The following is a 26,039-nucleotide window of genomic DNA, read 5'->3' as shown; positions in this document are numbered from 1 at the left end:
AGAGGCCCTTAGAGTGGTCGAATTCATAGACACAGAAAGCAAAATGGTGGTTGCCAGGGGTTGGGGAGAGAGGGCAATGAGGAGCTAGTGTTTAATGGGTGTGGAGTTTCAGTTTTGGAAGATGAAAAAAGTTCTGTGGGTGGATGATGGCGATGGTTGCACAACAATGTGAATGTACTTAATGACACTGAACCATATACTTAAAAGTGGTTAAAATGGTAAATTTTATTATGCATATTTTACCGCAATTAAAAACACTGAAAGTTCCTGCGTAAGTATCCAGACTTCCAGTGTCCTTTAAACATAGAAAATCTGGTGACACTGGGGCCACGTTCCTACAGGGATCCTCGCAGCAGCTGCCTCCTTCAGACAGAGCAGACACTCGCCGGTTTTGCTTGGCTGCCTCCTCTCCCACTCCACCCATCTACCTTACCAGCTGAGTTCCTGAAGCCACTGGTTTCCAAACTTGGCTGTACATTGCAATCAACCGGAGAGCTTCCAAAAATTACCCCATACCCAGGCTCCACCCCAGATTATGGAGTCAGAATCCCTGTAGGGTAGGGCCTGGGCATCGGTCATTTTTAAGAGCTTCCCAGGTGATTCTAATGTGCGCCCAGAACTGAGGACCACCAGCCCAGGGTTCCGGTTGGCGGGCTTAGCAGCACACTGGTATCACCTGGGGCCCTTAAAAATTACCGAGGTCTCGGGGCTGGCCCCGTGGCCGAGTGGTTAAGTTCGAGCGCTCCGCTGCAGGCGGCCCAGTGTTTCGTCGGTTCGAATCCTGGGCGCGGACATGGCACTGCTCGTCAGACCACGCTGAGGCAGCATCCCACATGCCACAACTAGAGGAACCCACAACGAAGAATACACAACTATGTACCGGGGGCTTTGGGGAGAAAAAGGAAAAAAATAAAATAAAATCTTTAAAAAAAAAAAAAAATTACCGATGTCTCGTCTTGTAGGTTCTGACTTAATTGGTATGGAGTGTGGCTAAATAGCAGGATTTTTAAAAATTCATTGGGTGATTGAATATATAGCAAAGATTAACAACCACTGCCATAGGCATTTGAGATGACATCCCCAGCTACAGAAACACACCATGTTTACCTTTATCCCTCCACCCTGCCAAATGAAATAGGTAAAGAATACATATATTATTATTATATGTCATCTATATTATGTATATGTACACATACATACATACACCATATACATAAACATATGTGAGTTTTGTGAGATTAGTAATTTAAGGAGCTCATAAAAATAAGTAAACAGGGGCTGGCCCAGTGGTGCAGCGGTTAAGTTTGCACGTTCCGCTTCTCAGCAGCCCAGGGTTCACGGGTTCTGATCCCAGGTGCGGAAATGGCACCACTTGGCACACCATGCTGTGGTAGGCATCCCACATATAAAGTAGAGGAAGATAGGCATGGATGTTAGCTCAGGGCCAGTCTCCCTCAGCAAAAAGAGGAGGATTGGCAGTAGTTAGCTCAGGGCTAATCCTCCTCAAAAAAAAAAAAAAAAAAAAATACATATATATATATATATATATATAAGAAAACAAATCACAGCACACACACGCACTCCATGAGCCATCTTACTCTCCATAACTAACTTAAATGCACCCTACAGACCACAGGTCAACCATCACTGAGACTTAGAGGACAGTGTCCACATTGAAGTTCTAGTGACGAATGGTTTGAGTAATTACGGCCTCTTTGGAGCTGGAGACAAAAACTATTTCTTGAGTACTTATTGCACCGGAGCACTTTTCTTAGTTGTCTCATTGAATCCTCCCAGCCACACTGGGAGGGAGACACTGTCACACTCATTTCAGGTGAGGTAAGTGGAAAGACCTACTCGGTAATTACCTTAAAGGGAACACCACTCCTTTGAATTTGTAAGTTCTGGAATCTTTCTTAAAATCAGCCATAATCTTTTATAATCACACCTTGTATATTCCCAAAATGTCCTGCTAACTAGGATTTTTGTAATGTGATTCTCGTTTTAAAGGCACTAAGGGAATTTGGTATTTTTAGGGAACACTTCAGAGAACCATTTTGGAAAACAAACATCGCTTTAGTGCTGTGAACACTGAGCTCTTAACGTAGCTGTTGTGTGAGTTGGGGGCTGCAATGGCAGAGCTGGTTTTCTCACAGAATACGGAATCTGTTTCCAGTGCATCTTCCCAAGAGCGTTGTGTGTAAATCAGAGACGGTTGAAGAAAATAAGTGTTCCGAGTAGAAGTAATAAGCTCCCAAAGTCTGCCCTCATGAAATAATAATAATCATGATAAAGAAGTTTTAAGTTTCTCTCTTCTCCCAATTTTCTAGTTACAAAATTTGTGTCATTCCTTCCTCTCAGAGGAATGTCTGACTGTAATAGAATTTAAGACCACATCTCTCCATCCTCCCTAAATGGCCTTTCTATAATCAATTTTCTCTCAGTCATTGTGGCAGATGGGCTACTGTCTGCTGAGAGGCTGGGGTGATTTGGTTAGCTAAAATACCAGCAGGGACCGTCCCGAACCCAACTGATTGTTCTGTGCTTCACCATTAGTAACATAAGAAAAACCTAATTGAGCTGAAAATGGTCTAGTTGGCCATACCATAGGCAGAGAAATAGACAGAGGCACAGAACTTTGGAACAGAATGTTCCTTTAAAAAGAGAACTGAAAAAGTAATTTATTCTACAAGGTAGCAACGAACTACAGCTGTTATAGCCTCAGGCCCTAGCAGAGATAATCTCTCAGGAGCTACTGGTAAAAGCAGGAGACAGAATACAAAATAAAACTCTGCCAGGGGGCTAAAACTTGGGAGAAGTTGCATTTTAAAGTATGGGCAGCCTTCATTCAGAGTCTGACTTCTAAATATTCAGAAATCAGAATTTCACAGGTGGTGGCGATGTTCCCTGGACAGCCTACAAGTGTTTATTTAATGTTTAATGTCCCTGAAGAGTAGCACAGATAGATACTAGCTTTGCTAAGGTCTGGGTCCTAGGAGGAGGGAGGGGACACATGACACTAGAGCAGGAGAAGGAGAAGTTAAGAAGGTAGACATTGCGAAGGAGCAGAAGGTAGAGGGGGAGAGAGAGAGCTTGGCCAGAAACAAAATTCTGAAATAATAAACGTTTATGTTTGACATTTCTCTGCCTCGCTTTCTGAACTGCATTCCTAGGACTTCCCCAAGCTAAGACCCAGGCCTACCCTGCTCCCCACCAAGGGCTGAAAACTCACCTTTATCTGCTTAAATCAGAGCTCCACTGGGAATAGACGAGAAGCTCCTATCAGGCTACACCTCTCATAGAGAACAACTGTAAACTCTGGACAAAATATGAAAACTAACAAAAAAAGCAACCAAAGAAGTGAGAAAATGGCGGAGGGTGAGGGAGTCTCACTTAGAAGAGCCATGAGTGCTTTGATAGCTTTGTGCCTGAGGACCCAGGCAGAGCTGGGCCAGGCAGATAAACCAGGGACAGAAAGTCGGCAGCCTACTAACTTGAAGAATGAGTAGACAGAGTTTGGGGCGACCACAGCAGCTGGAAGGTAACAGGGCAAATCCCGGAGAGGAAGGAGCCCTGAATTTTGCACACTCTGCCGGTGTCTCCGGCCCACCACTGAACTGCATGTCCAGGGCAGGCTCGAAGGCGAGAGCTAAGGCTAAAAGAACTAAAAAGATATTTCAGCTCCTACCTACCTCAGGGGAGAAAGAGTTTGGAGTCTGAGTCCAGCTAATGCTGCGAACACAAGAAATCAATACTCTTCAGAGGAATATAACCGAATTCAGAGCCTCTAAAACATATTACTTACAAAATGTGTCCACAGCACAATCTGAAATTACTAGTCATGTCATGACATAGCAAAATGTGACCTATACTCAGAAGAAAAGTAATCAATAGTGACTGACCTCAAGATGACCCAGATGTTAGAATTAGCAGATAGGTATTTAAAAGCAATTCTATAATTATGCTCAATGAGTGAAAGGAAAAACGGCTTATAATGAATGAACAAATTGGCAATTTCAGTAGAGAAATAGAAACCTTTTTTTAATGGAAATTCTAGTACTGAAAAATACAACACCTAAAATAAAAACTTCACTAGATGGTGTCAACGAAAATAATTCATAACCAATCTATAAATGAAAATTTGGGATGAGTTTATTCTGAGCTGAAATGTGAGGACCATGGCCTGGGGCCTTTTTTCCCAAAGGAAGAAAGGACACCAAAGAAGTGAGGTGTACAGAGTGGTTATATACCCCCAAACAGGATGTTTCACATATGATTGAAATGTCCATTTTACAATAGTTGCGAGACTGCTCTGTCGGCCCAGTGATTGATGGAAACAGCAGGTAGGTCTGCTGTCTCGAAGGATGCAGCAGGGTGGCAGGTCTGTTGTCTCGAGCTGGGTGGTCACAGGTGAGCTGGGTGGTCAAAGGTGAGTGCAGCAATCAGTTCCTAGCCTAAGGAAAGATGCTTATCCCTAAGGAAATGCCAATGTGGGGGGAGGTTGCACGTTTATCTTAAGGCCATTTGTTCTTGCCATAGGAAATGTCTAAGCAGATATACAATGTGTGCTCAACGGCCACAGTCAGGCCCTTTTGGAAAAAACAAAGTCAGGCCAAATTAGGTTTATACCAAATGGCTCCCTCATATACTCCAATATATCCTATTGCTTGCCATTTCAATTTGTCAATAGGTTTAACAAAAGACTGGAGATAATAGGATAAAGAGCCAGTGAACTTGAAGATAAATTAGTAGAAATAATCCAACCTGAAAAACAGAGAGAAAAAAAGTGACTGACAAAAGAGCCAATATTAAAAGGTCTAACATACATGTAATTGGACTTTTAGAAAGAAAGGAGGGAGAAAATGAGGTGGAAAAAATGTTTGAAACTATAATGACCAAAAATTTCACAGACTTGGGGAAAGACATACATTTGCAGATTCACGAAACCCAGTGAACTGAAGCAGGATAAATATAAAGAAAAACACACCAAAGCACATTATAGTCACACTGCTGAAATCAAAGATAAAGAAAAAGCCTTGAGTGCAGCCAGAGAAAAACAACACATTACACACAGGGCAACGATAATATGAATTACTATTACTTCTGATCAGAAAAGAATGGATGCCAAAAGACAGTGACACAATTTCTTTAAAGTGCAGACAGAGAAAAATATGTCTACTCAAGAATCTATACAACAAAAATATCCTGCAAAAATGAAAAAGGCATTTTCAGATATATGAAAATGAAGAGAATCTATTGCTATCAAATCTGCACTATAAGAATGTTAAAGGACAAACAAACATATAGCAACAAAGATTGGATTGGTGGTTACCAGAGGGGAAGGGGGGAGGGGCAAAAGGGGAGATTAGGCTCACATGTGTGGGGATGGACTATAATTAGTTTTTGGGTGGTGAACATGATGTAATCTACACAGAATTCGAAATATATTACGATGTACATCTGAAAGCTATATAATGTTATAATCCAATGTTACTGCAATAAAAAATAAAAATTGAAAAAAAAAGGATGTTAAAGGAAATTATTCAGACTGAAAGGAGATGACACCAAATTGAAACCTGAATCTTCAGGAAGGAATTAATAGTACCATAAGAGGTAAATATATGGGCAAAAAAATTATATTTCCTTCTTAATTTATTTAAAATACGTATGACTAAAGCAAAAATTATAGCATTGTATTTATTTAAAAATTTATTTAAATTTGTTTAAATAAAAATATTTATTTAAATTGTAGGGTTTATAAGATGTAGATGCAATATATATGATAACTATACCATAAAGACTGGAGGGTGAGGGTACATGGACCAAAAATCTATAACATCCTTACATTTTTTGCAAAAAAGTACAATTTTTGCTCCATATAAATAGGCTGTGAAAAGTCAAAGATATATATTGTAATCCCTACGACAGCCACACACACACACACACACAAAGTGCAAAATGGTACCCATTCCGATTAAAAAAAATAAAATAAAGTTATAAGTCCACAGAAAGAAGCCCACAAAAATGTCCACAGCAGCTTTATTCATAATAGCCAAAAACTGGAAATAGCCCAGGTGAGCCTTAACAGAGCAACAGCTAAGCACCCTGTAATATATTCAGACAATGGATGCAGACAACATACTGACCAGTAAGAGGAAGGAAATACTGATACACGGGACAGGGAGGAATCTCAAAAACATTATCTGAGTGAAGTTCTAGAAGACGCTAAATTTAACTATAGTGAAAACAATGAAACATTAGGGTAGGACAAGGTTTGTCTGAGAAAGGAAATGAAGGAACTTTCTGGGGAGATGGTAATGTTACGTTTCTTAACGGAGTTTGTATTATATAGGTCTATGCCTTTGTCAAAACTCATTGATGGCAGGCTTAAGATTCGTGCCTTTCACTGTCTATAAATTTATTCCCCCAAAATAAATTGTACCATAAACAGAGACAGAATTCTAGTTAATGACAGTCATGTTGAGGTATGTAGTGGGCAGTGTACTGGTGTCTTCAACTTATTTTGAAATGCATCAAAAAAAAACCCAGAGATGAGCTGATGGATGACTAGAGGCATGAACAGATGGATAGACGTGCGATAAAGCGAAATGCTCATTTTAGCATACGGGGCGTAATTTGTGGTAGGCTGAATAATGACCCCCAAACTGTGCACATCCTAACCCCAGGAGCTTGTGAACATGTTATCTCACCCGGCAAAAGGGACTTTGCAGATATGATTAAGACCCTTGAGACGGGAAGACTATCCTGGATTATCCAGATAGGTCCAATATACTCAGAGTCCTTAAAGAGCGAGGCAGGAGGGTCAGAGGCAGAAAATTGATGTGACCATGGAAGCGGAGGTCATAGCAGTGTGGCCACAAGCCAAGAATTATGTGCATCCACCCGAAAAAGCAAGGAATGGATCCTTCCCTACAACTTCCGAAAGAAATATACCCACTAGCACGTTGATTTTAGCCTGAGACTCATTTCAGACCTCTGACCACCAGAACTGTAAGATGATACATTTGTGTTGTTTTAAGCCACTAAATCTGTGGTCATTTGTTACAGCACAGGAAACTCATACATAGACACATGACTGTTCACTGCACAATCCTTTCAACGTTTCTATATATTTGGAAATTTTCATGACCAAATGTCGAAATTTTTTTTTTCTTCTTCTTCTTCTCCTCAAAATCCCCCAGTAAGTAGTTGTATATTCTAGTCACAGGTCCTTCTAGTTGTGTCATGTGGGACGCCACCTCGCATGGCTTGATGGGTGGTGCCACTTCCGCACCCAGGATCCAAACTGGTGAAACCCTGGGCAGCTGCAGCGGGGCGTGCAAACTTAACCACTAGGCCACAGGGCCAGCCCCAAAATGTTGAAATTAAAAAAAAAAAAATCCCATTGGCCAAGGGTAGCAATTAGATAAAAGACAAACTCAACTATTTTACACTAACATTTGATTGGCTAAAAACCTTGAAGTCCTGGGGCTGGCCCCATGGCCGAGTGGTTAAGTTCGCGTGCTCCGCTGCAGGCAGCCCAGTGTTTCGTTGGTTCGATTCCTGGGTGCAGACATGGCACTGCTCATCAAGCCACGCTGAGGCAGCATTCCATGTGCCACAACTAGAAGGACCCACAACGAAGAATATACAACTATGTACCGGGGGGCTTTGGGGAGAAAAAGGAAAAAATAATAAAATCTTTAAAAAAATTTAAAAACCTCAAAGCCCTCCCAAAGTTATTTAAGTTTTCAGTAGAACCCTGATTAGTCACTGGAAGTCACAAGTGTCCTGAGTGGCAAAATTTCAATAAGTTGCGGGGGGAGTGAAGTAAAATTATCTGGAAAATGGAGAAGAAATCCATGTTTTTCTTTAAAGAATCCACCACGTGGAGAGGTCAGCCTGGCCGGGTAGCTGTCCTGGGTCCTGTTCTCTAACATGTTGAATTTATTCATTTCCTCCTCCACTTGTGAACTCACGGGGTCTCCAGAATGTTCAAGGCTGGTTGTTACTGCTTTTCTCCCTCAGAAGAATCCAAGAACGGAAGGAAGGAGGAAGGACAGCCATTGGGATGGGGAGCAACTGTTCAAAGGACTGGATCGATAATTTATATACAGAGGTTGTTTATAAGTTGAGGGCTCATGTATCAGGGACCCATTGTGTTAGAGAAAACCAGGCCCTCCTTTACCCAGATGATAATAGGTTTGGTCTTTTTTTGAGATTTCACTCACTCAGACCTGGAAGTTAGTCTTCATTATCTCATTCTAAAAGTACAAGCTGCCTCTGAAAAGAACAGTAAAAATTCATAGGAAAGAGAAAACAAAAAGAAGGCAAACCTTAAAGCTGATTTTTAAATTTATGGTTTCAAAATGGCAAACAAAAACTTAAACAAAAATTTTAATCAAGTTTATAGCTCAGACCATGGATAAAAGTAGAAACCAGAGTCATGCATGGAAGGACTCATACACAGCTTCTAGAGAGTTGTGGTCTCCAGAAGGGAGAGAGCTGATGTCTCAAAATCTGTTTTTCAAGCAAAATGAATAAAATATCTCAAATATTTTATCGTGAGTGCCAAACATGGCAGATGGCATTTGCATGGAGATTATATAATCACATTGAAAACCAACCATAAAGTTCTAAGAATACACCCAGAGGGAAAATACCTCCACCTCAGCCTCTCAAAATGGTTCTCCTGATTCAGGAATGACCCATTCCTGATCAGAATGGTTCTCCTCCACGGAGGGCCCACCGCCTTGGATGGCCTGAGAGAGAAATGCAATCAGGGGAGAATTCCATTTCTCTGGCTCAAGACTCGAACTTGAATCAAGAGTCCAGTTCGTGCCAGTGCTTTCTCCTTTTCACGAACACCCAAAACCCAGTGGTTTGAACCCAACATAACCATTGAATTCAAGAAGGATCTGCTTTGTTGTTTCTTGCATGTTATTTTCATGAAACACCCAAATTTTCAGTTCAATTCAATATTTTTTGAGCTCCAATTATATCTTCAGCGATAATTTCATTTTTGGTTGGCACTTGTATTTAGTAGTGTCTCAATAGATGCTTTGGATAAATGAACTTATGAATGCAAGAAGTTATGTTTTAAGATATGGTCTTGCTCTCTAATGGAACATGAGAGAAAGTCTTTTCCCCTCCATCAGACCACATGCTCCTTCTTTGTTGACAAGGACCCAAGCTTCATCCCACTGCACCGAAGAAAAACGGCGTATTTACCCTCTCTACAGACACGTGTTGACTGATTCATTCTTTTTACTAAATCAGCTTTATGGAATTGTAATTTACATAAAATAAAATTCACTAATTTTAAAAGTACAATTAAATGAGTTGTAACAAATGCTTACAATCATTGCAACCACCACTCCAATCACGACATAGAAAATTGTCATCATCCAGAAAGTTTTTTCCTGCCCCTTTGTACTCAACTCTGTCTCCCTACTCCCTGGCCCCAGGAAACCATTGTCAACCACTATTGTTTTACCTTTTCCAGAATTTCACATAAATTCAGTCATGTAGCAGGTAGTCTTTTATGTCTGGCATCTTTCATTTGTCATAATGCATTTGAGGATTATCCATGTTGTTGTGTGCATCAATAGTTCATTCACTTTTATTTCTGAGTTGTTAATTTCATTGTATGAAGGTGGCACAACTGATAGGTATTTGGGTTGTCTTCAGTTTTGAGCAGTATGAATAAAGCAGCTATGAATATGCAAGCACAAGTCTTCGTATGGACACATGTTTTCTGTTCTCTTGGGTAAATTCTTAGGAGTGGAATTGCTGGGTCACATAGTAACTATTTGACTTATAATAAATTTCCAAACTTTACTCCAAAGCGACTGTAATATTTTGCATGCCTACCAGCCATGTATGAGAATTCCAGTTGCTCCATATCCTCATTAATACTTGGTATGGTCAGTGTTTTTTATTTTAGCCACTCTGGTGGGTGTATAATGGTATCTCATTGTGCAGTCTTAATTTGTATTTCTCTAGTGGTTAATGCCATTGAGCACTTCTGCATGTGCTTGACAGATAAATTCTGATCACTAGGTTTTTTTGTTGGTTGGTTTTTTGGGGGTTTTCTTCATGAGGAAGATTGGCCCTGAGCTAACATCTGTTGCCAATCTTACTCTTTTTGCTTGAAGAAGATTGTCGCTAAGCTAACATCTGTGCCAATCTTCCTCTATTTTGTATGTGGGATGCCCCCACAGCATGGCTTGATGAGCAGAGTGTAGGTCCACACCCAGGATCCAAACCTGTGAACCTGGGGCCACCAAAGCAGAGTGTGCGAACTTAACCACCATGCCATTGGGCCAGCCCCTGATCACTAGGTCTTGTGTGGTATGTTCCTAATAACAGAATCAGAAAGCTCCAGCATTTTCTCCCTCAATATAGCCACTTGTAAATCCAGAGCTATGCAGATTCTGGAGTGATGGTCTCAAGATAAGATCACCACCAGAAAAGATACACACCTTAAAAAGATCCACACTTTAGAAAAACCTTTCAAAACTAAAATTGAATAGTTAAAGGCCAGATTAATTATCTGCCTTCTCTTTCTTAGAGGAGAGAGAGGGAAAAAAGAAAAACTCTCATCTCACAAATAGAAAGATCTGGAAATGTTACAGCAGTTCCTTCCCTGACACCCCCACACAGTATATCACTAACTATCAGATGGCCAAACACGAGCTGAAGGCTTCAGAACACTAAAATTGCCTCTCAAAAGAACCAAATGTTAAACCACACCACACATGTCTTCAGTCTCGTACAGCATTCAATTTTCTCTTCATCTTATTATTTTTAGGTGGGATTCAAAACACCCACCAGGAATATATTTTTTTTTATGAGCGAGAACGTTGTTTTGGTAGAAAATGTGTTCAACTCTTAATCATTTGTCAAGGTTTTTTTTTTTTTTATATGAGATGTAGCTTTCCATCTACTTAATGTGCAGTAAATTACTCATATTCAGGACATCAAAAATGTCACCCCTTTACTTAGGAAAAGAATAAAATCAGTCTACGCAATTATCTTCTGCATCACTAACAGTCTTGAAAAATGTCTTCGAGAACTTCTCTATAACCCTTCCAAATTCTCTGCTAGGAACTGGCGTAAACCCCAAGAGTCTCTCCTCCCAGTTTTCCATCTTCCTTCCAACTGTATCCGCAGACATCTGCTCTCCAGCCTTTAAGTTGGAGAATCAAGCTCAATAAATTGGATTTTTTTTTCAAAAACACAAAGTCTCTTCAGAAGTAATTTATATAATAACCTAATTTTTCATCAGAAAAGAAGAGCAAAAGAAAAAAAAGGCATGAGGCAAAAATCTGTTTACAGCTGAGCTCCACTAATTTGCATCGTCCTTCTGTAACATCAATCTGTACTTGTATCTGGCTGGAGAATAGGAATTCAGTTGGCGAACTCACATTTTAGTTCTGCTGGTGTAGACCTATGACCATGATGGAATGAATGAGTTTTTCAGGAACACGGAATGGATCCATCCTCTTCTGTAAACCATGGGTGATAGTAACTACATCTGTATGAAACTAGATTTTAGTGTCCATCTTTAGGATAAGGAGAATATTCCATTTTCATAGATATTCAATACTTGGCTTATTTCTTTGACAAGCATATTTTCCAATGTAAAATATGCCACTTTAAATCCAAATATAAATTTAAATGCCTGAGATTTGGCCAAGAAACAGACTGGGTAGCAAATGAGAACATCATGGTATTTCACCCACTTACGTGTTAATTACTCCAACTAGAATTGATTCCCCGAAGACATTTTTCTTGACATCTATTGATTAGTCCTTTGGTAGAAATCAAAGTCATCTTATCAGTTGCAAAACTCAGAAATATTGATAAACACGTTAGAGCTTGCCCCCTCCTCCATTTTCTTTTGGAAGTCCTTTGCCATAATCTATCTCTATATCCAGCCCTAAGATCTTTTAACTCCCAAACTGTTGCCCGACTGCCACCCTTAATATACTCCAAGACCCCAGCCCCTACACCATTCATGAGCCGACCTTTTCTCCCTTTATCTCTGCAGTCAGAGGAAGAAGAAAAACCTAGTCCAATCCATTTCCATAGGTGTACCCTGTTGTGGCTAAAAGGCTTGGTCTGCTTGAAGGCAAATTCACAGCGTGATGAAGCAGCAGAGGGAATGAGGGAATCTGGAAACGGCATTCCTACAGCTCCTAGCACCATCTTAACACACAGAGGCACTGATTCTGCCTTTTTTAAAAAATTCACTGCACATGGTAATTATTTAAACCATGTCATTAGTAATGTTTTCCCAATATTGTTTTTCTTAAATAGGTCCAAAGCATGGTGATTCCCTTTAATAATAAGTCTGCCTCTGGGTATAGGCTGGGGGTGGGGAAGAAACTCTCCTCCACCCCATCTCCAGGCACCAAGGCTCACACCACCCCAGAGGGTTTGCAGGTGCAGAACCCAAGAAGGGCCACAGCCTTGGTCCCTCTGAGGGTGGGCCAGCACCCTGGAATCTCCAGCCCACGTGTGCCAGTGGCTGCCTTCCCCTCCTCCCCCTACCAGTAGAGCGGGGCTGTGACCATGCCGTCTTGGAACAGCTCTTACATCAAGTTGCTGCCGATAAACACTTGCTGATGAGCCTGTCAACTGAACCAGCAAAGCCTTCCAGACTCTGGCAGCTCACAAAGCCCAGACCTTCTCCTGTTTGGCCAGACTTTGCTCACCACAGAGCCCGGGGGAGAAGATTTCTGAGGTCCCCCTCCTCCACCCTCCCTGACTGCCACGTGCCACTATCAAGAAGAAATCATTCAAAGGCGAGAAAGAAAAACAGGTGTGAATATGACATTTCCACCAAGCCTGCTCCACCGCAGTTCCGCACGGCGTTCCCTGTTGTACCATATACCAGTCCTTCCCTCCACGTTGGCTCCTTCTAAGCAGACATGGTTCCCATAAGCTTAGAAGCGAAGTGAGAAAGCAGAAGGAGGTCAGGGAATGTGTAACCCAGAGTCACAGGCCCTCAGAGCCAGAGTGATCTAGAAGGTCCTCTAATTCAACTATTTTGTTTTGCAGACGAAAACACTATGGCCAAGAGAGGACAGGTGTGCTTTCCCCAAGATTACAATCTGGTCTACAATTGATTTCATGCACCCACCTCCCTTTAACTCCAAAATAAATAGCTCTAAATTAACAAACCAAAAATAAGAACAATAGGGTAACATTTGTTGTATGCTTGCTCTTGCCAGCCACTGCGCTGGCCACAACCTTTCACAGATTATTTCGTTTAAACCTCAGAGCAGTTCTATGAAGGTGAGTACTCTTGTTATCGCCATGTTAGAGATGAAGAAACTGAAGCATGTTTAAGCTAGAGGTCACATAGCAAGTGGATGGAAGAGTCCAGGCCTTTAGCCACACATTCTACACTCACTGACATTAGCTACTCCTGTTGGGACCCTAGGCACTTCTGGAATCACCACTATATAAATTACCTTCAGGATCCTTGTAGATTATATGGAGTGATAAACAACCAGGATAACCCATTTCTCCAAAACATCAGAAGACAGGTTGTAGCTGCCTTCCCATGAGTAGATCTGATTGGTTGTTTCAGTCTTCCCCATACTTCAAGCAAGCTGGACTGTCTACAGAAAGGCCAAGTTCATTTGACTTAACCTTGAGAAAACAAACCCTTGTTTGGTATTTAAAGGACTTCTCAATATTTTCTGTGTACACTGACATTGCGTGCAAAACGCTTTTTACCCTATCACCTCTAGCAGGCATGGATACCCAGCTCTGCCTTTGACACCAACACATTCAACCATCTGGCAGCATCCCAGAGCCTGGCCTCCATGCACCAGCAACTCCCAAGGTCCATGGGGACCCAGAGCAGACTTTCCACTCACTCACACATCAACCCTACCCACCCCCTAGAGAAAGAGGGTGTAAAGACTTTCTGTTGAAGAAGTCTGGTCTGGGATATCCAGAAATATATAAAGTGGCGGCAGAAGCGTTTGAGATGAGTTCCCCATACCAGTGATTTTCCCCATCTGGGAGCCCGGAAGTGGCTGGACAGAAAGACATTCTTACAGAGGAAGTAGAGGGTAGCGGTTAAAGAAAATGGGCTCTGTTGTCAGCCCTCAGTTTGGATCTTGCATCTTGCACTCCCAAGTTTAGAGATCTTGGGCAAGTAGTTAACCTCTCCGAACATCAGTTTCCCCATCTGGAAAACGGGAAGAACAGCAGCGCCTCATGGAACTAGCGTGAAGATTAAATGAGAGCAGATGTTATAAGTTTCTTGCACCGTGCATAGCACATAGTAATATGATCGTCATTTTTCATGTTTTTGTTGCATTATCTCTACCTCTTTTCAGTGGAGAGAGAATTTCTCCTCATCTTCATTCCGGGAGAGGAAAGAAGAATAAGATGAAGGGTAGAGGGGGTAAAAAAAAAATAGGTAGAAAATTCTAATGCCAGTGGATCCCAAAGCCAGGAAAATCTAAGAAATGATTCTCAGTCTCAGCACAAAAAGAGAATCCAGCCAATTATACCTACTTTCCAGTACTTTTCAAGTACATATTTACAGCACGTGTTTAGGTGTTTATTCTGTATATATAATTAGCCATTTTTCTTCAACATATCCAGTAATTATTTTATCAAATGCACATCTGTTTTAATTAGGCATGTACACACTTTACTATACTGTAAAATGTCAAACACACTGTAAAATAACTCAGAGTATATTAACACATAAAAACAAAAATTCATTTGACATATCACAAACAGCTGCAAGAAGCTCATAGACCCAACCAGCTGCTACTCGACAACTTCCAGCCAACGGCTGTTCCGTCGGGTCCTTCAGAGATTGCTCCCATGCTGGAGCTGCAGCTTCTGTGCTCAGTTCTCTTGCCTCAACTTGATTGTTAGATACAGAAGTGGGGAGGCACATGTGGCTTGGCTGGTGCCATACATGCCCATGTGTCTTCAGCTTGCTAAGTTGGAGAATCTTGGCTCAGATGACAATACCAAATACCTCAAATCCAGAAGGGGCTTCAGCTGCCAGCTAGTAGACTCACTCACTATACAGATGGAGATGCCAAGAACCAGAGGGCAAAGCTGAGTTAGTGAATGGAGTCATCGCTGGGTCATTCAACGCCCAATCCACTGCTCTTTCTACTCCGGTGGTTTCTAAACCTGACCGTGCATCAGAATCATCAGGAGTGCTGGCATAAAATGCTAGTTCCCAGAGCCCACTCTGACCAAGAATCTTCTCTTGGTGCAGCCCAGGAATATATATTTTAACAAATATTGCTGGTAATCCCAAAGCTATTTTGTAGGCAGAGTATGTAAAGAACTCCTACAACTTAATAATAAAAAGGTATACAACCCAAGACTTGAATAGACATTCTAAAAAGGAAGATACAAAAAGGGCCAATTTGGGGCCAGCCCCATGGCCAAGTGGTTAAGTTCGCGTGCTCTGCTTTGGCGGCCCAGGGTTTCACTGGTTCTGATCCTGGGCACAGACCTAGTCACCGCTCATCAGGCCACACTGAGGCAGCATCCCACAAAGCACAACCAGAGGCACTCACGACTAGAATATACTACTATGTACTGGGGGGTTTTGTGGAGAAGAAGAAGAAGAAAAAAAAAGATTGGCAACCATTGTTAGCTCAGGTGTCAATCTTAAAAAAAATGGCCAATTAGAACACGAACAGTGCTCAATTTCATTGACCATCAGGGAAATTCAAATTAAAAACCACAATGAGATATCATTTCACATCCATTCAAAGAGCTGGAATTAAAAACACTAACACCACCAAATGTTGGTAAGACTGTGGAGCAACTGGAACTTTTACAAGTTGCTGGTAGGAGTGGAACATGGTACAGCCATTTTGGGAAGCTATTTGGCAATTTTTTTGTAAAATGAAACATACATCTGCCCTATGACCCAGCAGTTCCTTCCCTAGATATTTCCCCAAAACAAATAAAGATATTTGCCCAAACAAAACCTATGCAAGAATATTCACAGCAGCTTTATTCATATTCTCCAGGAAAAAGCTTAAATGGCCATCAACAGAACAATGGATAAACAAATTGTAATATAGTCATGCAAAGGAATACTACTTGGCAATAAAAAGGGACTCTTGAGGGGCCAGCCTGGTGGCATAATGGTTAAGTTCATGCGCTCTGCTTCAGCAGCCCAGGTTCGCGAGTTCGGATCCCAGGCACAGACATAGCACCACTCGTCAAGGCACACTGTGGTGGCATCCCACATAAAATAGAGGAAGATGGGCACAGATGTTAGCTCAGGGCCAATCTTCCTCACATGCACACAAAAAAAGGGACTATTGATACATGCAAAATCATGGATGAATCTCATGGACATTATGTTGAGTGAAAGAAGTTGGACACGAAAGAGTACACCCTGTAGGATTCCATTTATATAAAGTTGTAGAGTGAGTAAAACTAATCTCTAGGGATAGTAGTCAAAACAATGGTTGCCTACGGAGGAGGGTGGGATTGACTGGGAAGGGGTTTTGTGGGGTGACAGAAATGTTCTATATCTTTATAAGGGTGCAACTTACATGGACATATACATTTATAAAAATTCATTAAACTGTACATTTAAGATCTATGGTTTTCATAGTATATGTATTATACCTTGATTTAAAAAGGGAGAAATAAGTAAATAAACAAACAAAAATAAATAGCTAGCAAGTTCTACAGAGACCTATTTTTACTAAATTATTGCTGTCTTCCCCTCCCTGATTCATTCTTCACTCCCTTACCAATATTCTCAACACTTCCCAAATAATCAGCTTGTATTCAAATCCTTGTCTCAGGCTCTGCTTCCAGGAAACTCAATCCAAGACGTCACATTGCTAGTGAGCTATGGATCTAAGAGTTGGAAACAGGTCTTTCTGATTGCAGATTCTTCATACATCATGCTGCCTCTAACATACACTTATAGTGGAAGATTTTATCACACCATTATCAATCTGTGATGGATCAAGCAATCAGAAAACAAAAGAAAAAGGATTTTTTGAATGTATAAGGTTAAATTGGCATATACCTACGTGTGTGTGTTTTCTCTACCTTAGAGAGAACATACCTTCTTTTCAAGCATTGAACTGAAAGTCTTAATACATTCTAAAAATTGGAAATCATTTAGGCCACATGCTCTGAACACAACACAATAAACTAGAAGTTGATAACAAATGTTTAAAGAAACAAACCAAAAAGAAACCTTTCCAAACCCTTGGGAATTAAAAAGAAAAATATCTCCCCTCAATAATGGTGAGGTCAAGGTAGAAATCAAAAGCACAGCAGCACATAATTATATAGCTATAGATATAGACATGCATATACGTACACATATACACATAAATGCACAGGACGTGGCTAAAGCTGCACTTTTTTATAATATGTAGCCTCAAATATTCGGTACTGTTTTAAAAGAAAGTAAGATGATGAGGTTTTTTCAACTCAAGAAACTAAGGAAAAAATGACAAAATGAAACTCAAGCAAGGAAAGAAGATAATGAAGATAAATAAATACATAAATGAATTAAAAAATAGAAAAACAAAATTGATAGATGATACCAAGAGCTAGTTCTTTAAAAATTCAATAAAACAAATAAATCTCTGGATAAGCTAATCAATAAAAACAGAAAGTAAAATCATAAATAAATACATTTAGGAATGAAAGATGATAGAGGAATGGATACAGAAAAGATTTTAAAATTAGAAGTGAAAAATTCACCAGGTGCATAAATAGATTAGCAAATCTCAGTGAAATGGATAAACTTGGCAGGGGCAGGAGTGGGGAAGGAATAACAAACTGGCTCGAGAAGAAGTGAATTAATTTTTAATTACCCCTAACAAAACAAAACAAAAAAATTCTGGAGTCACGTAATTTTATAGGTAAATCCTTATAAATCCTCAAAGAGTAGAAAATTCCCATTCTGTACAAACCATTCCATTATACAAAAAAAAAAAAAAATAGGACTCTGCCCAATTAATTTCATAAAGTCATCTTAACTGCAACATCAAACACTGACAAAATGGCGCACGTACACATACACATACACACAAATATGTACGCAGAGAGAAGTTAACATAGCAGGTCTGACTGCTAACCCTTAGAAACGCCTGCTTACAAGGTTGGCCCTTGGTTGGCAACTGGGAACTTGGAATTCAGGAAGCTTCCCACTCCCCTAATTAATAAGAGTAGCTCACTGGGCCTAAACTGTTTATACAAACAAGATGCTTTATGCTAAAGACCAGCTTCCCCTCTGGCAGTCTGGAATTGTGGTACAGGCCTAGCAGAGGCTGCCTACGTGATCAGCCTCCAGTAAAGACTCTAGGCTCGGAGTCCCTAATGGGCTGCCCTGGTAGACACCATTTCACGCGTGTTGTGACTCTCATTGCACCCCTGTGACCCCACTGTAAGAAGTCAGACTATTATCTCTATAATAATCCAGGAAGCTAAACAATAACTTGTGGAACCATTGGCCCTAAATGGCCAGGACTTGATTAATAACTGACAGCTTCCCTAAATTTTGTCCCCACTTGCAACTTAGGACCTACTAGAGCAAGACAAATATGCAACCCCTAACCAATCACATGAGATGCCCCACTGCGAGGGAGCCCGCCTCCAGCTTCCCCAGACCAACTGCCTCCCATCAGGTTAGACCTGCAGCCTTCTTTCTTCAGAAAGCTTCCCCACTCCTCTGCCTGCCTTTGAGTGTGTAACACAAGTGATGCTGGCTGACTCCCACGCTATAGACAACTCTGAACGCAAATAGCCTTCGATTGTTTTCATTTGGTTGGTCTTTGTTTATTTCCACAATAATATTGACCAAAATCCCAACAACACTTTTTTTGTAACCTTGGCAAAATAATTCTAAAGCTCATCTTTAAGGATAAACATCTGAGAATAATCAAGAACATTTTTTAAAAACAAAAGTAATGAGAGGGTCCTAGGTCTGCCATGTTTTAAAGAATTAATAAAACAACACATGTTTAGCCTTGAGCCAAACACTAATACATGTAAAATTTCACTACCTAATAAAAGAGTCATCACAAATCAGTAGAAAGATGAAGATCTGTTCAGACAGTAAAGTTGTGACAATCAGCCATTTGGGGGAAAAACTCCACTTCAAAACTTCATCTTGGAAATATTTTAAAGTAAACTCTAGAGAGATTAAAAAGTTATATATAAGAAGTTAAAGGATTAAACAAAACTATAAGAACATACACGTGAATAGTATCTAAGCTCTAAATGTCAAAATGAATGAAAAAAATAAAAGGAAACAATTAATTTATGCATTTAAAAGTAAACAGGACAAAAAATATACACAGTAAGTACCACACAAAAGTTATGAATATCCTTTAAATGTAATAGGTTTTGGTAAATAAATCAACAGATAAGTGGACAGAGTACATGGAAAAGCCACAAACAATAACAGAGTGGCAAGCAAAGAGAGACAAATAGGCAACAATTCAAGTAACACGATGCAGCTTTTTAGCTCTAAAATTCATCATTTTCTTAAAAATAGGATTACCCAGTGTTGATGAGGTAGAATGAAAAGGGAACTTACTGCTGGATGGAGAGTAACTGGTATAATCTTTTCGGCAACGTATACAAGGAGCTCGAAAAATATTCCTATCAGTCAAGCCACCCCTCCTAAAAACAGGAAGAAAAGAATCAAGCACAAAGATGCTAAATGCAGTACTATTTATAATAACAAAGATGTTGGAAACAACTAAAATGCTTCAGATTGGGAGACTGGATAAGCAGATTACAGTGCATTCAAAAGAAAATGTTATTCGCTTATTTTAAATGTTTATGCAGAGTTTTTGGTAATATGGGGAAAGGCTTATGTCAAAAATTAAGCCAAAAAGCAAAAAAAGGATTCGTATGTTCAGTCCCATATGATCTTAATTATGTAAATAATTTAACAACTATATATATTATATATGCATATCATATATGTATGTATGTATGCACGCCAAAATGTAGCTTGACTGTCTCAGAAGGGGAGGGTTATCAGAGACTTTTTGATTCTTTCTACTTTTCAGGACTTTTTTTCCAATTTTCTATAATGGAGAGGTTAAAAAAAATAAAAATTGTTTGTCTAGGTTTCTCATACCAATATTAGAAGAGATTTTTCTTTTTAACAAAAGGGATTGAGAAAAAGATATAATGTATGTTGGTGCCTGGGGTGAAGTTACCAGTTTAATACCGCTAGAGAAGATGGGCTCCACGGGGAGATGGACCCTCCATTCAAGCCAAGGTGACGTAATTACCTTGGAAGAGTCCCTACAACATTCCAGAAACTTCGTGCTCCCCCATTGTGCAGCAAATGGTGGGCTATTAATCCTAGGGAGCGCTAAAATCTAGAACAGTCATATGTTTTCAACTTCCCATTTTTTTCTGACTTTCTGAAACCAGTTGCATGGGGTTCCATCCAAGATGTGCAACTATAAAGGCTTTTTACATCCTCTGGTTTTGCCCACGTGCTGTAGAAACCAGTATGAAAGTGATAGCCCGTAATGTGATTTCACCAGGGAAAAAGCCCAAATAATGCCACATGATTTGGAACAATGGATTTTCATATCCATAACCTTGGCATCTTCCTCAATCTTTTCATAGTTGTTCTTGTCTTGCCCTGGAATAGATATTTGGTTCATCATCCATGGGAGACATGCAGCATGTTTAATCGTACTATAACTGGTCAGAACTGCTCTCTAAATGTCAAGTGCAAATTCCATTGTCTGTTGTTTTTCTAATCAATCCTTCAAATCCCCATGTGCCTAATTAGCAAGCAGTCTAATGTCTCTCTTTTGAGACTCCTCTCACCATTTGCTAACCCCAGCTGGCTGAGAACATTTCTGTAAAATGGAGATTCCTAAGCAGGTGACCACAGCTCTTGCTAGGACCATCACCCAGGCCCTCAGTGCTCAGCAACTCTGAGGCGGCATCCACGTTGGGCCCTCAAGATCTAGCTCTCAACGCGTTGCCTCACCAACACGACCACATCCAGTACCACTTGGTCCCAGAGAGCAGCTGCAGATGGGACCAGGATCTGCCAACAGAGACCCAGGGCCCCTTTCCTCTAGGAGCCATGCCCAGAGTATGGACTCTTCCTTCTTCACCCTAAAAATTCAAAGCAACTAATTAGACAACAACTCCCCCAAACAAAGAGGCTGCTCTGCTATCTTCCACAGTGGGCTCCAGGGACCTTCCTCTTAACTCACTGACATTATCCAAGCGACTCCAGGTGCCCGTCTACCACCCACTCTTCTGAGGGCTACCTTCATGGTTTTGGGTAAAGAAGAAGATAAAAACACACAAATGTACCTCAGCTCCAATAAAGTCCTTCCATTTCCACAGACCTTTCCATATCCTGTCACAGCTGCCATCTTATGCCCCTCCTACGGGTTAGGAATCTGAAGCTCAAAGACTTGCTTGAGTCACATGGCTAAGCTTGCTTTTGTGGTTTTCTCTCTTCCTATCTAAGCCCTTGTCTTCTTATTTCCATCTAGCCCTCCTCTCTCCCAGCCGTCTTCCTCTTCTCTATCTTTTCATTCATCAACAATATGCATTGAGGACAAACAATGATCCACTATGTACTAGGATGCAGATGATAAAGGAATAAGAATTTTATCCATGTCTCAAAGAAAGTTTGAATCTAGATATAGAAAGGTTGGCCAAAGACATGAAGCAGGATTAAACAATCGGATACTAATTCTATTTCTGCTTCTGATTTTTTTCTCCATTGCAAACCCCACTCTTTATCTAGTCTCTTCTGTTACAAAAAAAAAAATGCTTCGCTCTCTTTTTTTTTTACATTTCATTATTATGTACTTCAAACACAAAGACTAAGATATAACTGCAGTTTACAGAACAATAATAAAATAAATATCTATGTACTTTCCATTCTACTTAAGCAATAAAAACACTACCAGTCAACGGTTGCCTCTTAGTAGGAAAGATCACTTATTTCTGTGGGTGTTTCAGAACGGATAAGTTTTACAAGACTGAGCAGTCTTCCAATTAGAGAAGAAAAGACCAAAAAAACCAGTGTGAACACGTGCTTTCTGTGGGCAGCCCTTCCATTCAGCGTCAGAGTATGGAACTGAGAGCCAGGAGCCCCAGGTCTTGATTTAACACACTGTAGAGTTCAAGAAATTTGAGGGTGGATCAAGGAAGAAGATACAAGCATGAGAGGCAGTAACACCCAACGAGCTTTACTGGGAGGCACTTGGACAGGACTGCATGAGAAGGGACATCCCTCCCAGCAGGAGACTGTCCTGGGGGGGCTGATACTCAGGAGAGGAGGAGGACAATGGAACTCCCAGGAACATGGGGGACCAGGGAGGGGCTTGTATGACTAGGCGATGTCCAGGTTCAGCAGGGTGGCCGGGAGTCTCCCGGTCAGAGAACTCCAAAGCGTTCTGGCAGCTTGGGCTCTATCTCATGAATGGCCAGCAGACACTGGGGGAGGTTTCACAGGGTACCCAAAGCAGGCAGGCCCTACATGACTAAAAATTTGTTTGTTTGGACAATTTTTTAAGGAAATGAATGTGAAGGAAATGAAAACAAAATATCGAAGCGATATATGCACTTCCATGTTTATTGCAGCATTATTCACAAGAGCCGAGATATGGAGACAGCCTAAGTGTCCAGCAAGAAGTGAATGGATAAAGAAGATGTGAGATATAGATATGTACACAGTGGAATATTATTCAGCCATGAGAAAGAAGGAAATCCTGCCATTTGCGACAACTTGGTTGGACCTTGAGGACATTACGCTAAGTGAGATAAGTCAGACAGAGAAAGACAAATACTATATGATATCACTTGTATGTGGAATCTGAAAAAGCCAAACCCATAAATACATAGAGAGAATGGTGGTTACCAAGGGCTGGGGGGTGGGGGAATAAAAGAGATGTGGTTGAAGGGGAGAAACTTGCAACTGGTAGATAAATAAGTCCTGGAGAGCTAATGTACAGTATAGTGATTACAGACACAACACTGTATCATAAACACCAAACTTGCTAAGAGACTAGATCTTGATTATTCCCACCACAAAAAGGAAATAATAATTATGTGACATGATAGAGGTGTTAGCTAATGCAACAATGGCAATTACATTGCAATGTATAAATGTATTAAATCAACATACTGTACCCCTTAAACTTACACAATGTTATATGTCAAATATATTTCAATTAAAAACAATGGACGTGTAAAAATTTGAGTTTCGCACCAGCAGGCTTTTGAGCTACTGGGTCTTCATCTGCAGGGAAGAAATAAACAACCTAGGGGCCAATCTACGGAGGCCATCTTTGGCCCATTTATGTAACACATACTTATCTGCTCAGTATGGTGTTCATCATCTCCCCCGGAAAAGATTCCCATCACCCACCCTTGCTTGCTGCCTCCATGCTAACCAACCTCTCCCCCAATGGCCATTGCCCAATCTGACTTTCAGCCACCAGCTGATGCTGGGGAAAGAGAATTCTACTGAAGAAGGCACGAGGGCAGGCTCCGAGCCTGAGGGCTGACAACAGCGGCAACCTGCACGTCAGTCCCAAGGATGCCCTGTGTGTACAGGGAGGGAGGAAAGGAATCTTCACCTCTCTCTGATCGTCAGGATTTGCTGACCACAGGCAAATGAATGGTCTTGCAGGTATCTCTAAGAATCAAAAAAGGACTTTTTCTTTTTTCTTGGAGGAAGATTAGCCCTGAGCTAACATCCGTGCCCATCTTCCTCTACTTTCTATGTGGGATGCCTAGCACAGCATGGTTTGCCAAGCGGCGCCATGTCTGCACCCAGGATCCAAACCAGCGAACCCCGGGCCGCCGAAGCGGAACATGAGCACTTAACCGCTGCGCCACTGGGCTGGCCCAAAAAAAAGGACTTTTCCTCTTCTGTTTCTACACATACATGCGCACACACACACACACACACACACACGCACACGCACCCTCCATATCCATATGCAGACTCTCTTTGTAAACTATAGGCAAAAGAAGTAAGCTAAACATCTGAAAACTAACATTTAACTGTGAAATTCTCCTTACATTATTCAAGGCCGAAATGTAAAAATAATGGTAAATTTTCCCAAAAATCTCTTTTGAAATAGGACCTTTACATCTGATGCCATCTGATGCCAATTAGTAAGGAAAAATCATTCAGCCACGAAACATTTAATGGAATGCTTAATAATCAACATATTTTTTAGAAGAATATTTCTTCTGGCAGAATCAGATGCAAGGATTTTAAAAAAGTAAGAAGTATCAGGCCAGCCAGTACCCCCGAGGATGCAAGATTATTCCTATAATGTACTTTCTAGGGCTTATTCATCTAATGGGCCTCCCGTGGTATTAGAAGACGATTGCATGATTTTACAGGTGATACTGTCAAAAAGCTTATTCTGATAACAGTGTGAAAAAAAACAACCCCGAAGAAAGGCTAACCCTCTGGGGATGAGACCAACTGCCTGTACAAAGTGTACTGGAGAATTGAGGCAATTATCTGAATAATTTCAGCTCCCCTTTCCTCCCTTATCTCATCTCAAGTAAAGCTTCAGAATGCCCAGACAACATACGTTTTTTGCTTGTTTGCTTTTCCGTTTATTTTTCACATTGGCTTAATTATCCAGATAAACACACAATCCGCCCCTTGACTCAGGGAAGGGCAAAAGATCAAGTACCATCTTCATATCTTTACCAGCTACCAGGGGAAAAAAAAATATTCTGCAGCCCTGCACCCAGGCAATGTGACACATTTTTGTCAGTTTTCTTTTTCCCAGTGGGTGAAATTTAACCAATACTTTGTTAGTGAATGTCTAGTCGTCCCCCAGAGGAAAATTACAGGACTGAAGCTATGACCTTTGCCATGCCACCTCTGAGCTTAAAAGGAGAGATTTCTAGGTCTGGCCACCGTTTTGAAATTAGGTTTTAAAAGGAACAGGTTTGTTGCTATGGATTTAAAGGGCAGGAGGGCCAACATGCACTTACAGTTCTCAAAAATAACAGCAAGCAAGAATATTTCCATCCTATTAGACTCTGGAGAAGGATTAAAAAGAGAGCTCCCTGTTGGACAGAAGTGAAGTCATGATGGCCACAAATGCTAACAACATTAACTTTGCATTATTGGGATTCACACACTCACTTTATTGCCAAAGCATCCTCCAGATTAAAACAGACGTAACCGGTAGCTTGAAACTAATAGCGAAGAGCTGCCCGGCCATCACTCTGTCAATTTCGGCTCCACGACTATTTCCCCTGACAGCCTCCTCCAGTATATTTCAACCAGCCGTAAAATCTGCCTTCTCCTTCTTTTCTCCCTTTAAAGGAAAAGCCTGCCAGAGGATTTTGGTGCATTAGGACAGACCTTATTAAACAACTTAATCCATCTCTGCCTGCCTAGCATGGCCTGGGGAGTCCTAATTAATCAATAAGCATTTATTGAGAGTCCCAATGTGCTTAATAGTCCTGAGTCAGGTGCCATGGAGCCTTCAAGCATCTAGTTAAGAAAATGGAACACATTGCCTCCTTGAGGGTTTCCTGACAGTATGAGTTAGCACATGGGGAGAAGGATGTAACATTTGTTGAGGGCCTCCTGGGTACAAACACTGGGCTAGATGCCCCATATACATTATTATTTCCGTTCATCTGTATTCATTTGCTAGGGCCGCCATAACAGAGTGCCATGGACTGGGGGGCTTAAAACACTGAAATTTGTTGCTCACAGCTCCGGAGGCTGGAAGTCCAAGATCAAGGTGTCAGGAGAGTTGGCTTATTCTGAGGCCTCCCACTGTGGCTTGTAAGTGGCCATCGTCTCCCTGAGTTTTTGCATGGTCTCTCCTCTGTGCATACTCATATCTGTGTCCAGATTTCCTCTTCTTATAAGGACACCAGACATGTCGGATTAGAGCCCACCCTAACAACCTCATTTTAACTTAATTACCCGACCTTATCTCCAGATACAGTCACATTCTGAGGTATGGGGGTCAGCACTTCAACATCTGAAT

The 26,039-nt window shown here is 40.9% G+C and overlaps 1 long non-coding RNA gene across 1 annotated transcript in view; it reads right to left on the bottom strand.

The window, feature by feature from the left end:
* The window catches only part of LOC139083240 (uncharacterized), a 54,609-nt gene extending 34,930 nt beyond the window's left edge, over window positions 1-19,679 (bottom strand). Inside the window, exon 1 of the long non-coding RNA XR_011539797.1 lies at window positions 19,592-19,679. This is a non-coding gene — a long non-coding RNA (uncharacterized lncRNA). The remainder of the gene's footprint in view (window positions 1-19,591) is intronic.
* Between the last annotated feature and the right edge of the window lie 6,360 nt (window positions 19,680-26,039).

This window comes from Equus przewalskii, chromosome 5, assembly GCF_037783145.1.
Source record: "Equus przewalskii isolate Varuska chromosome 5, EquPr2, whole genome shotgun sequence".
NCBI lineage: Eukaryota > Metazoa > Chordata > Mammalia > Perissodactyla > Equidae > Equus > Equus przewalskii.
This window is presented reverse-complemented; position numbering and strand designations above follow the sequence as displayed.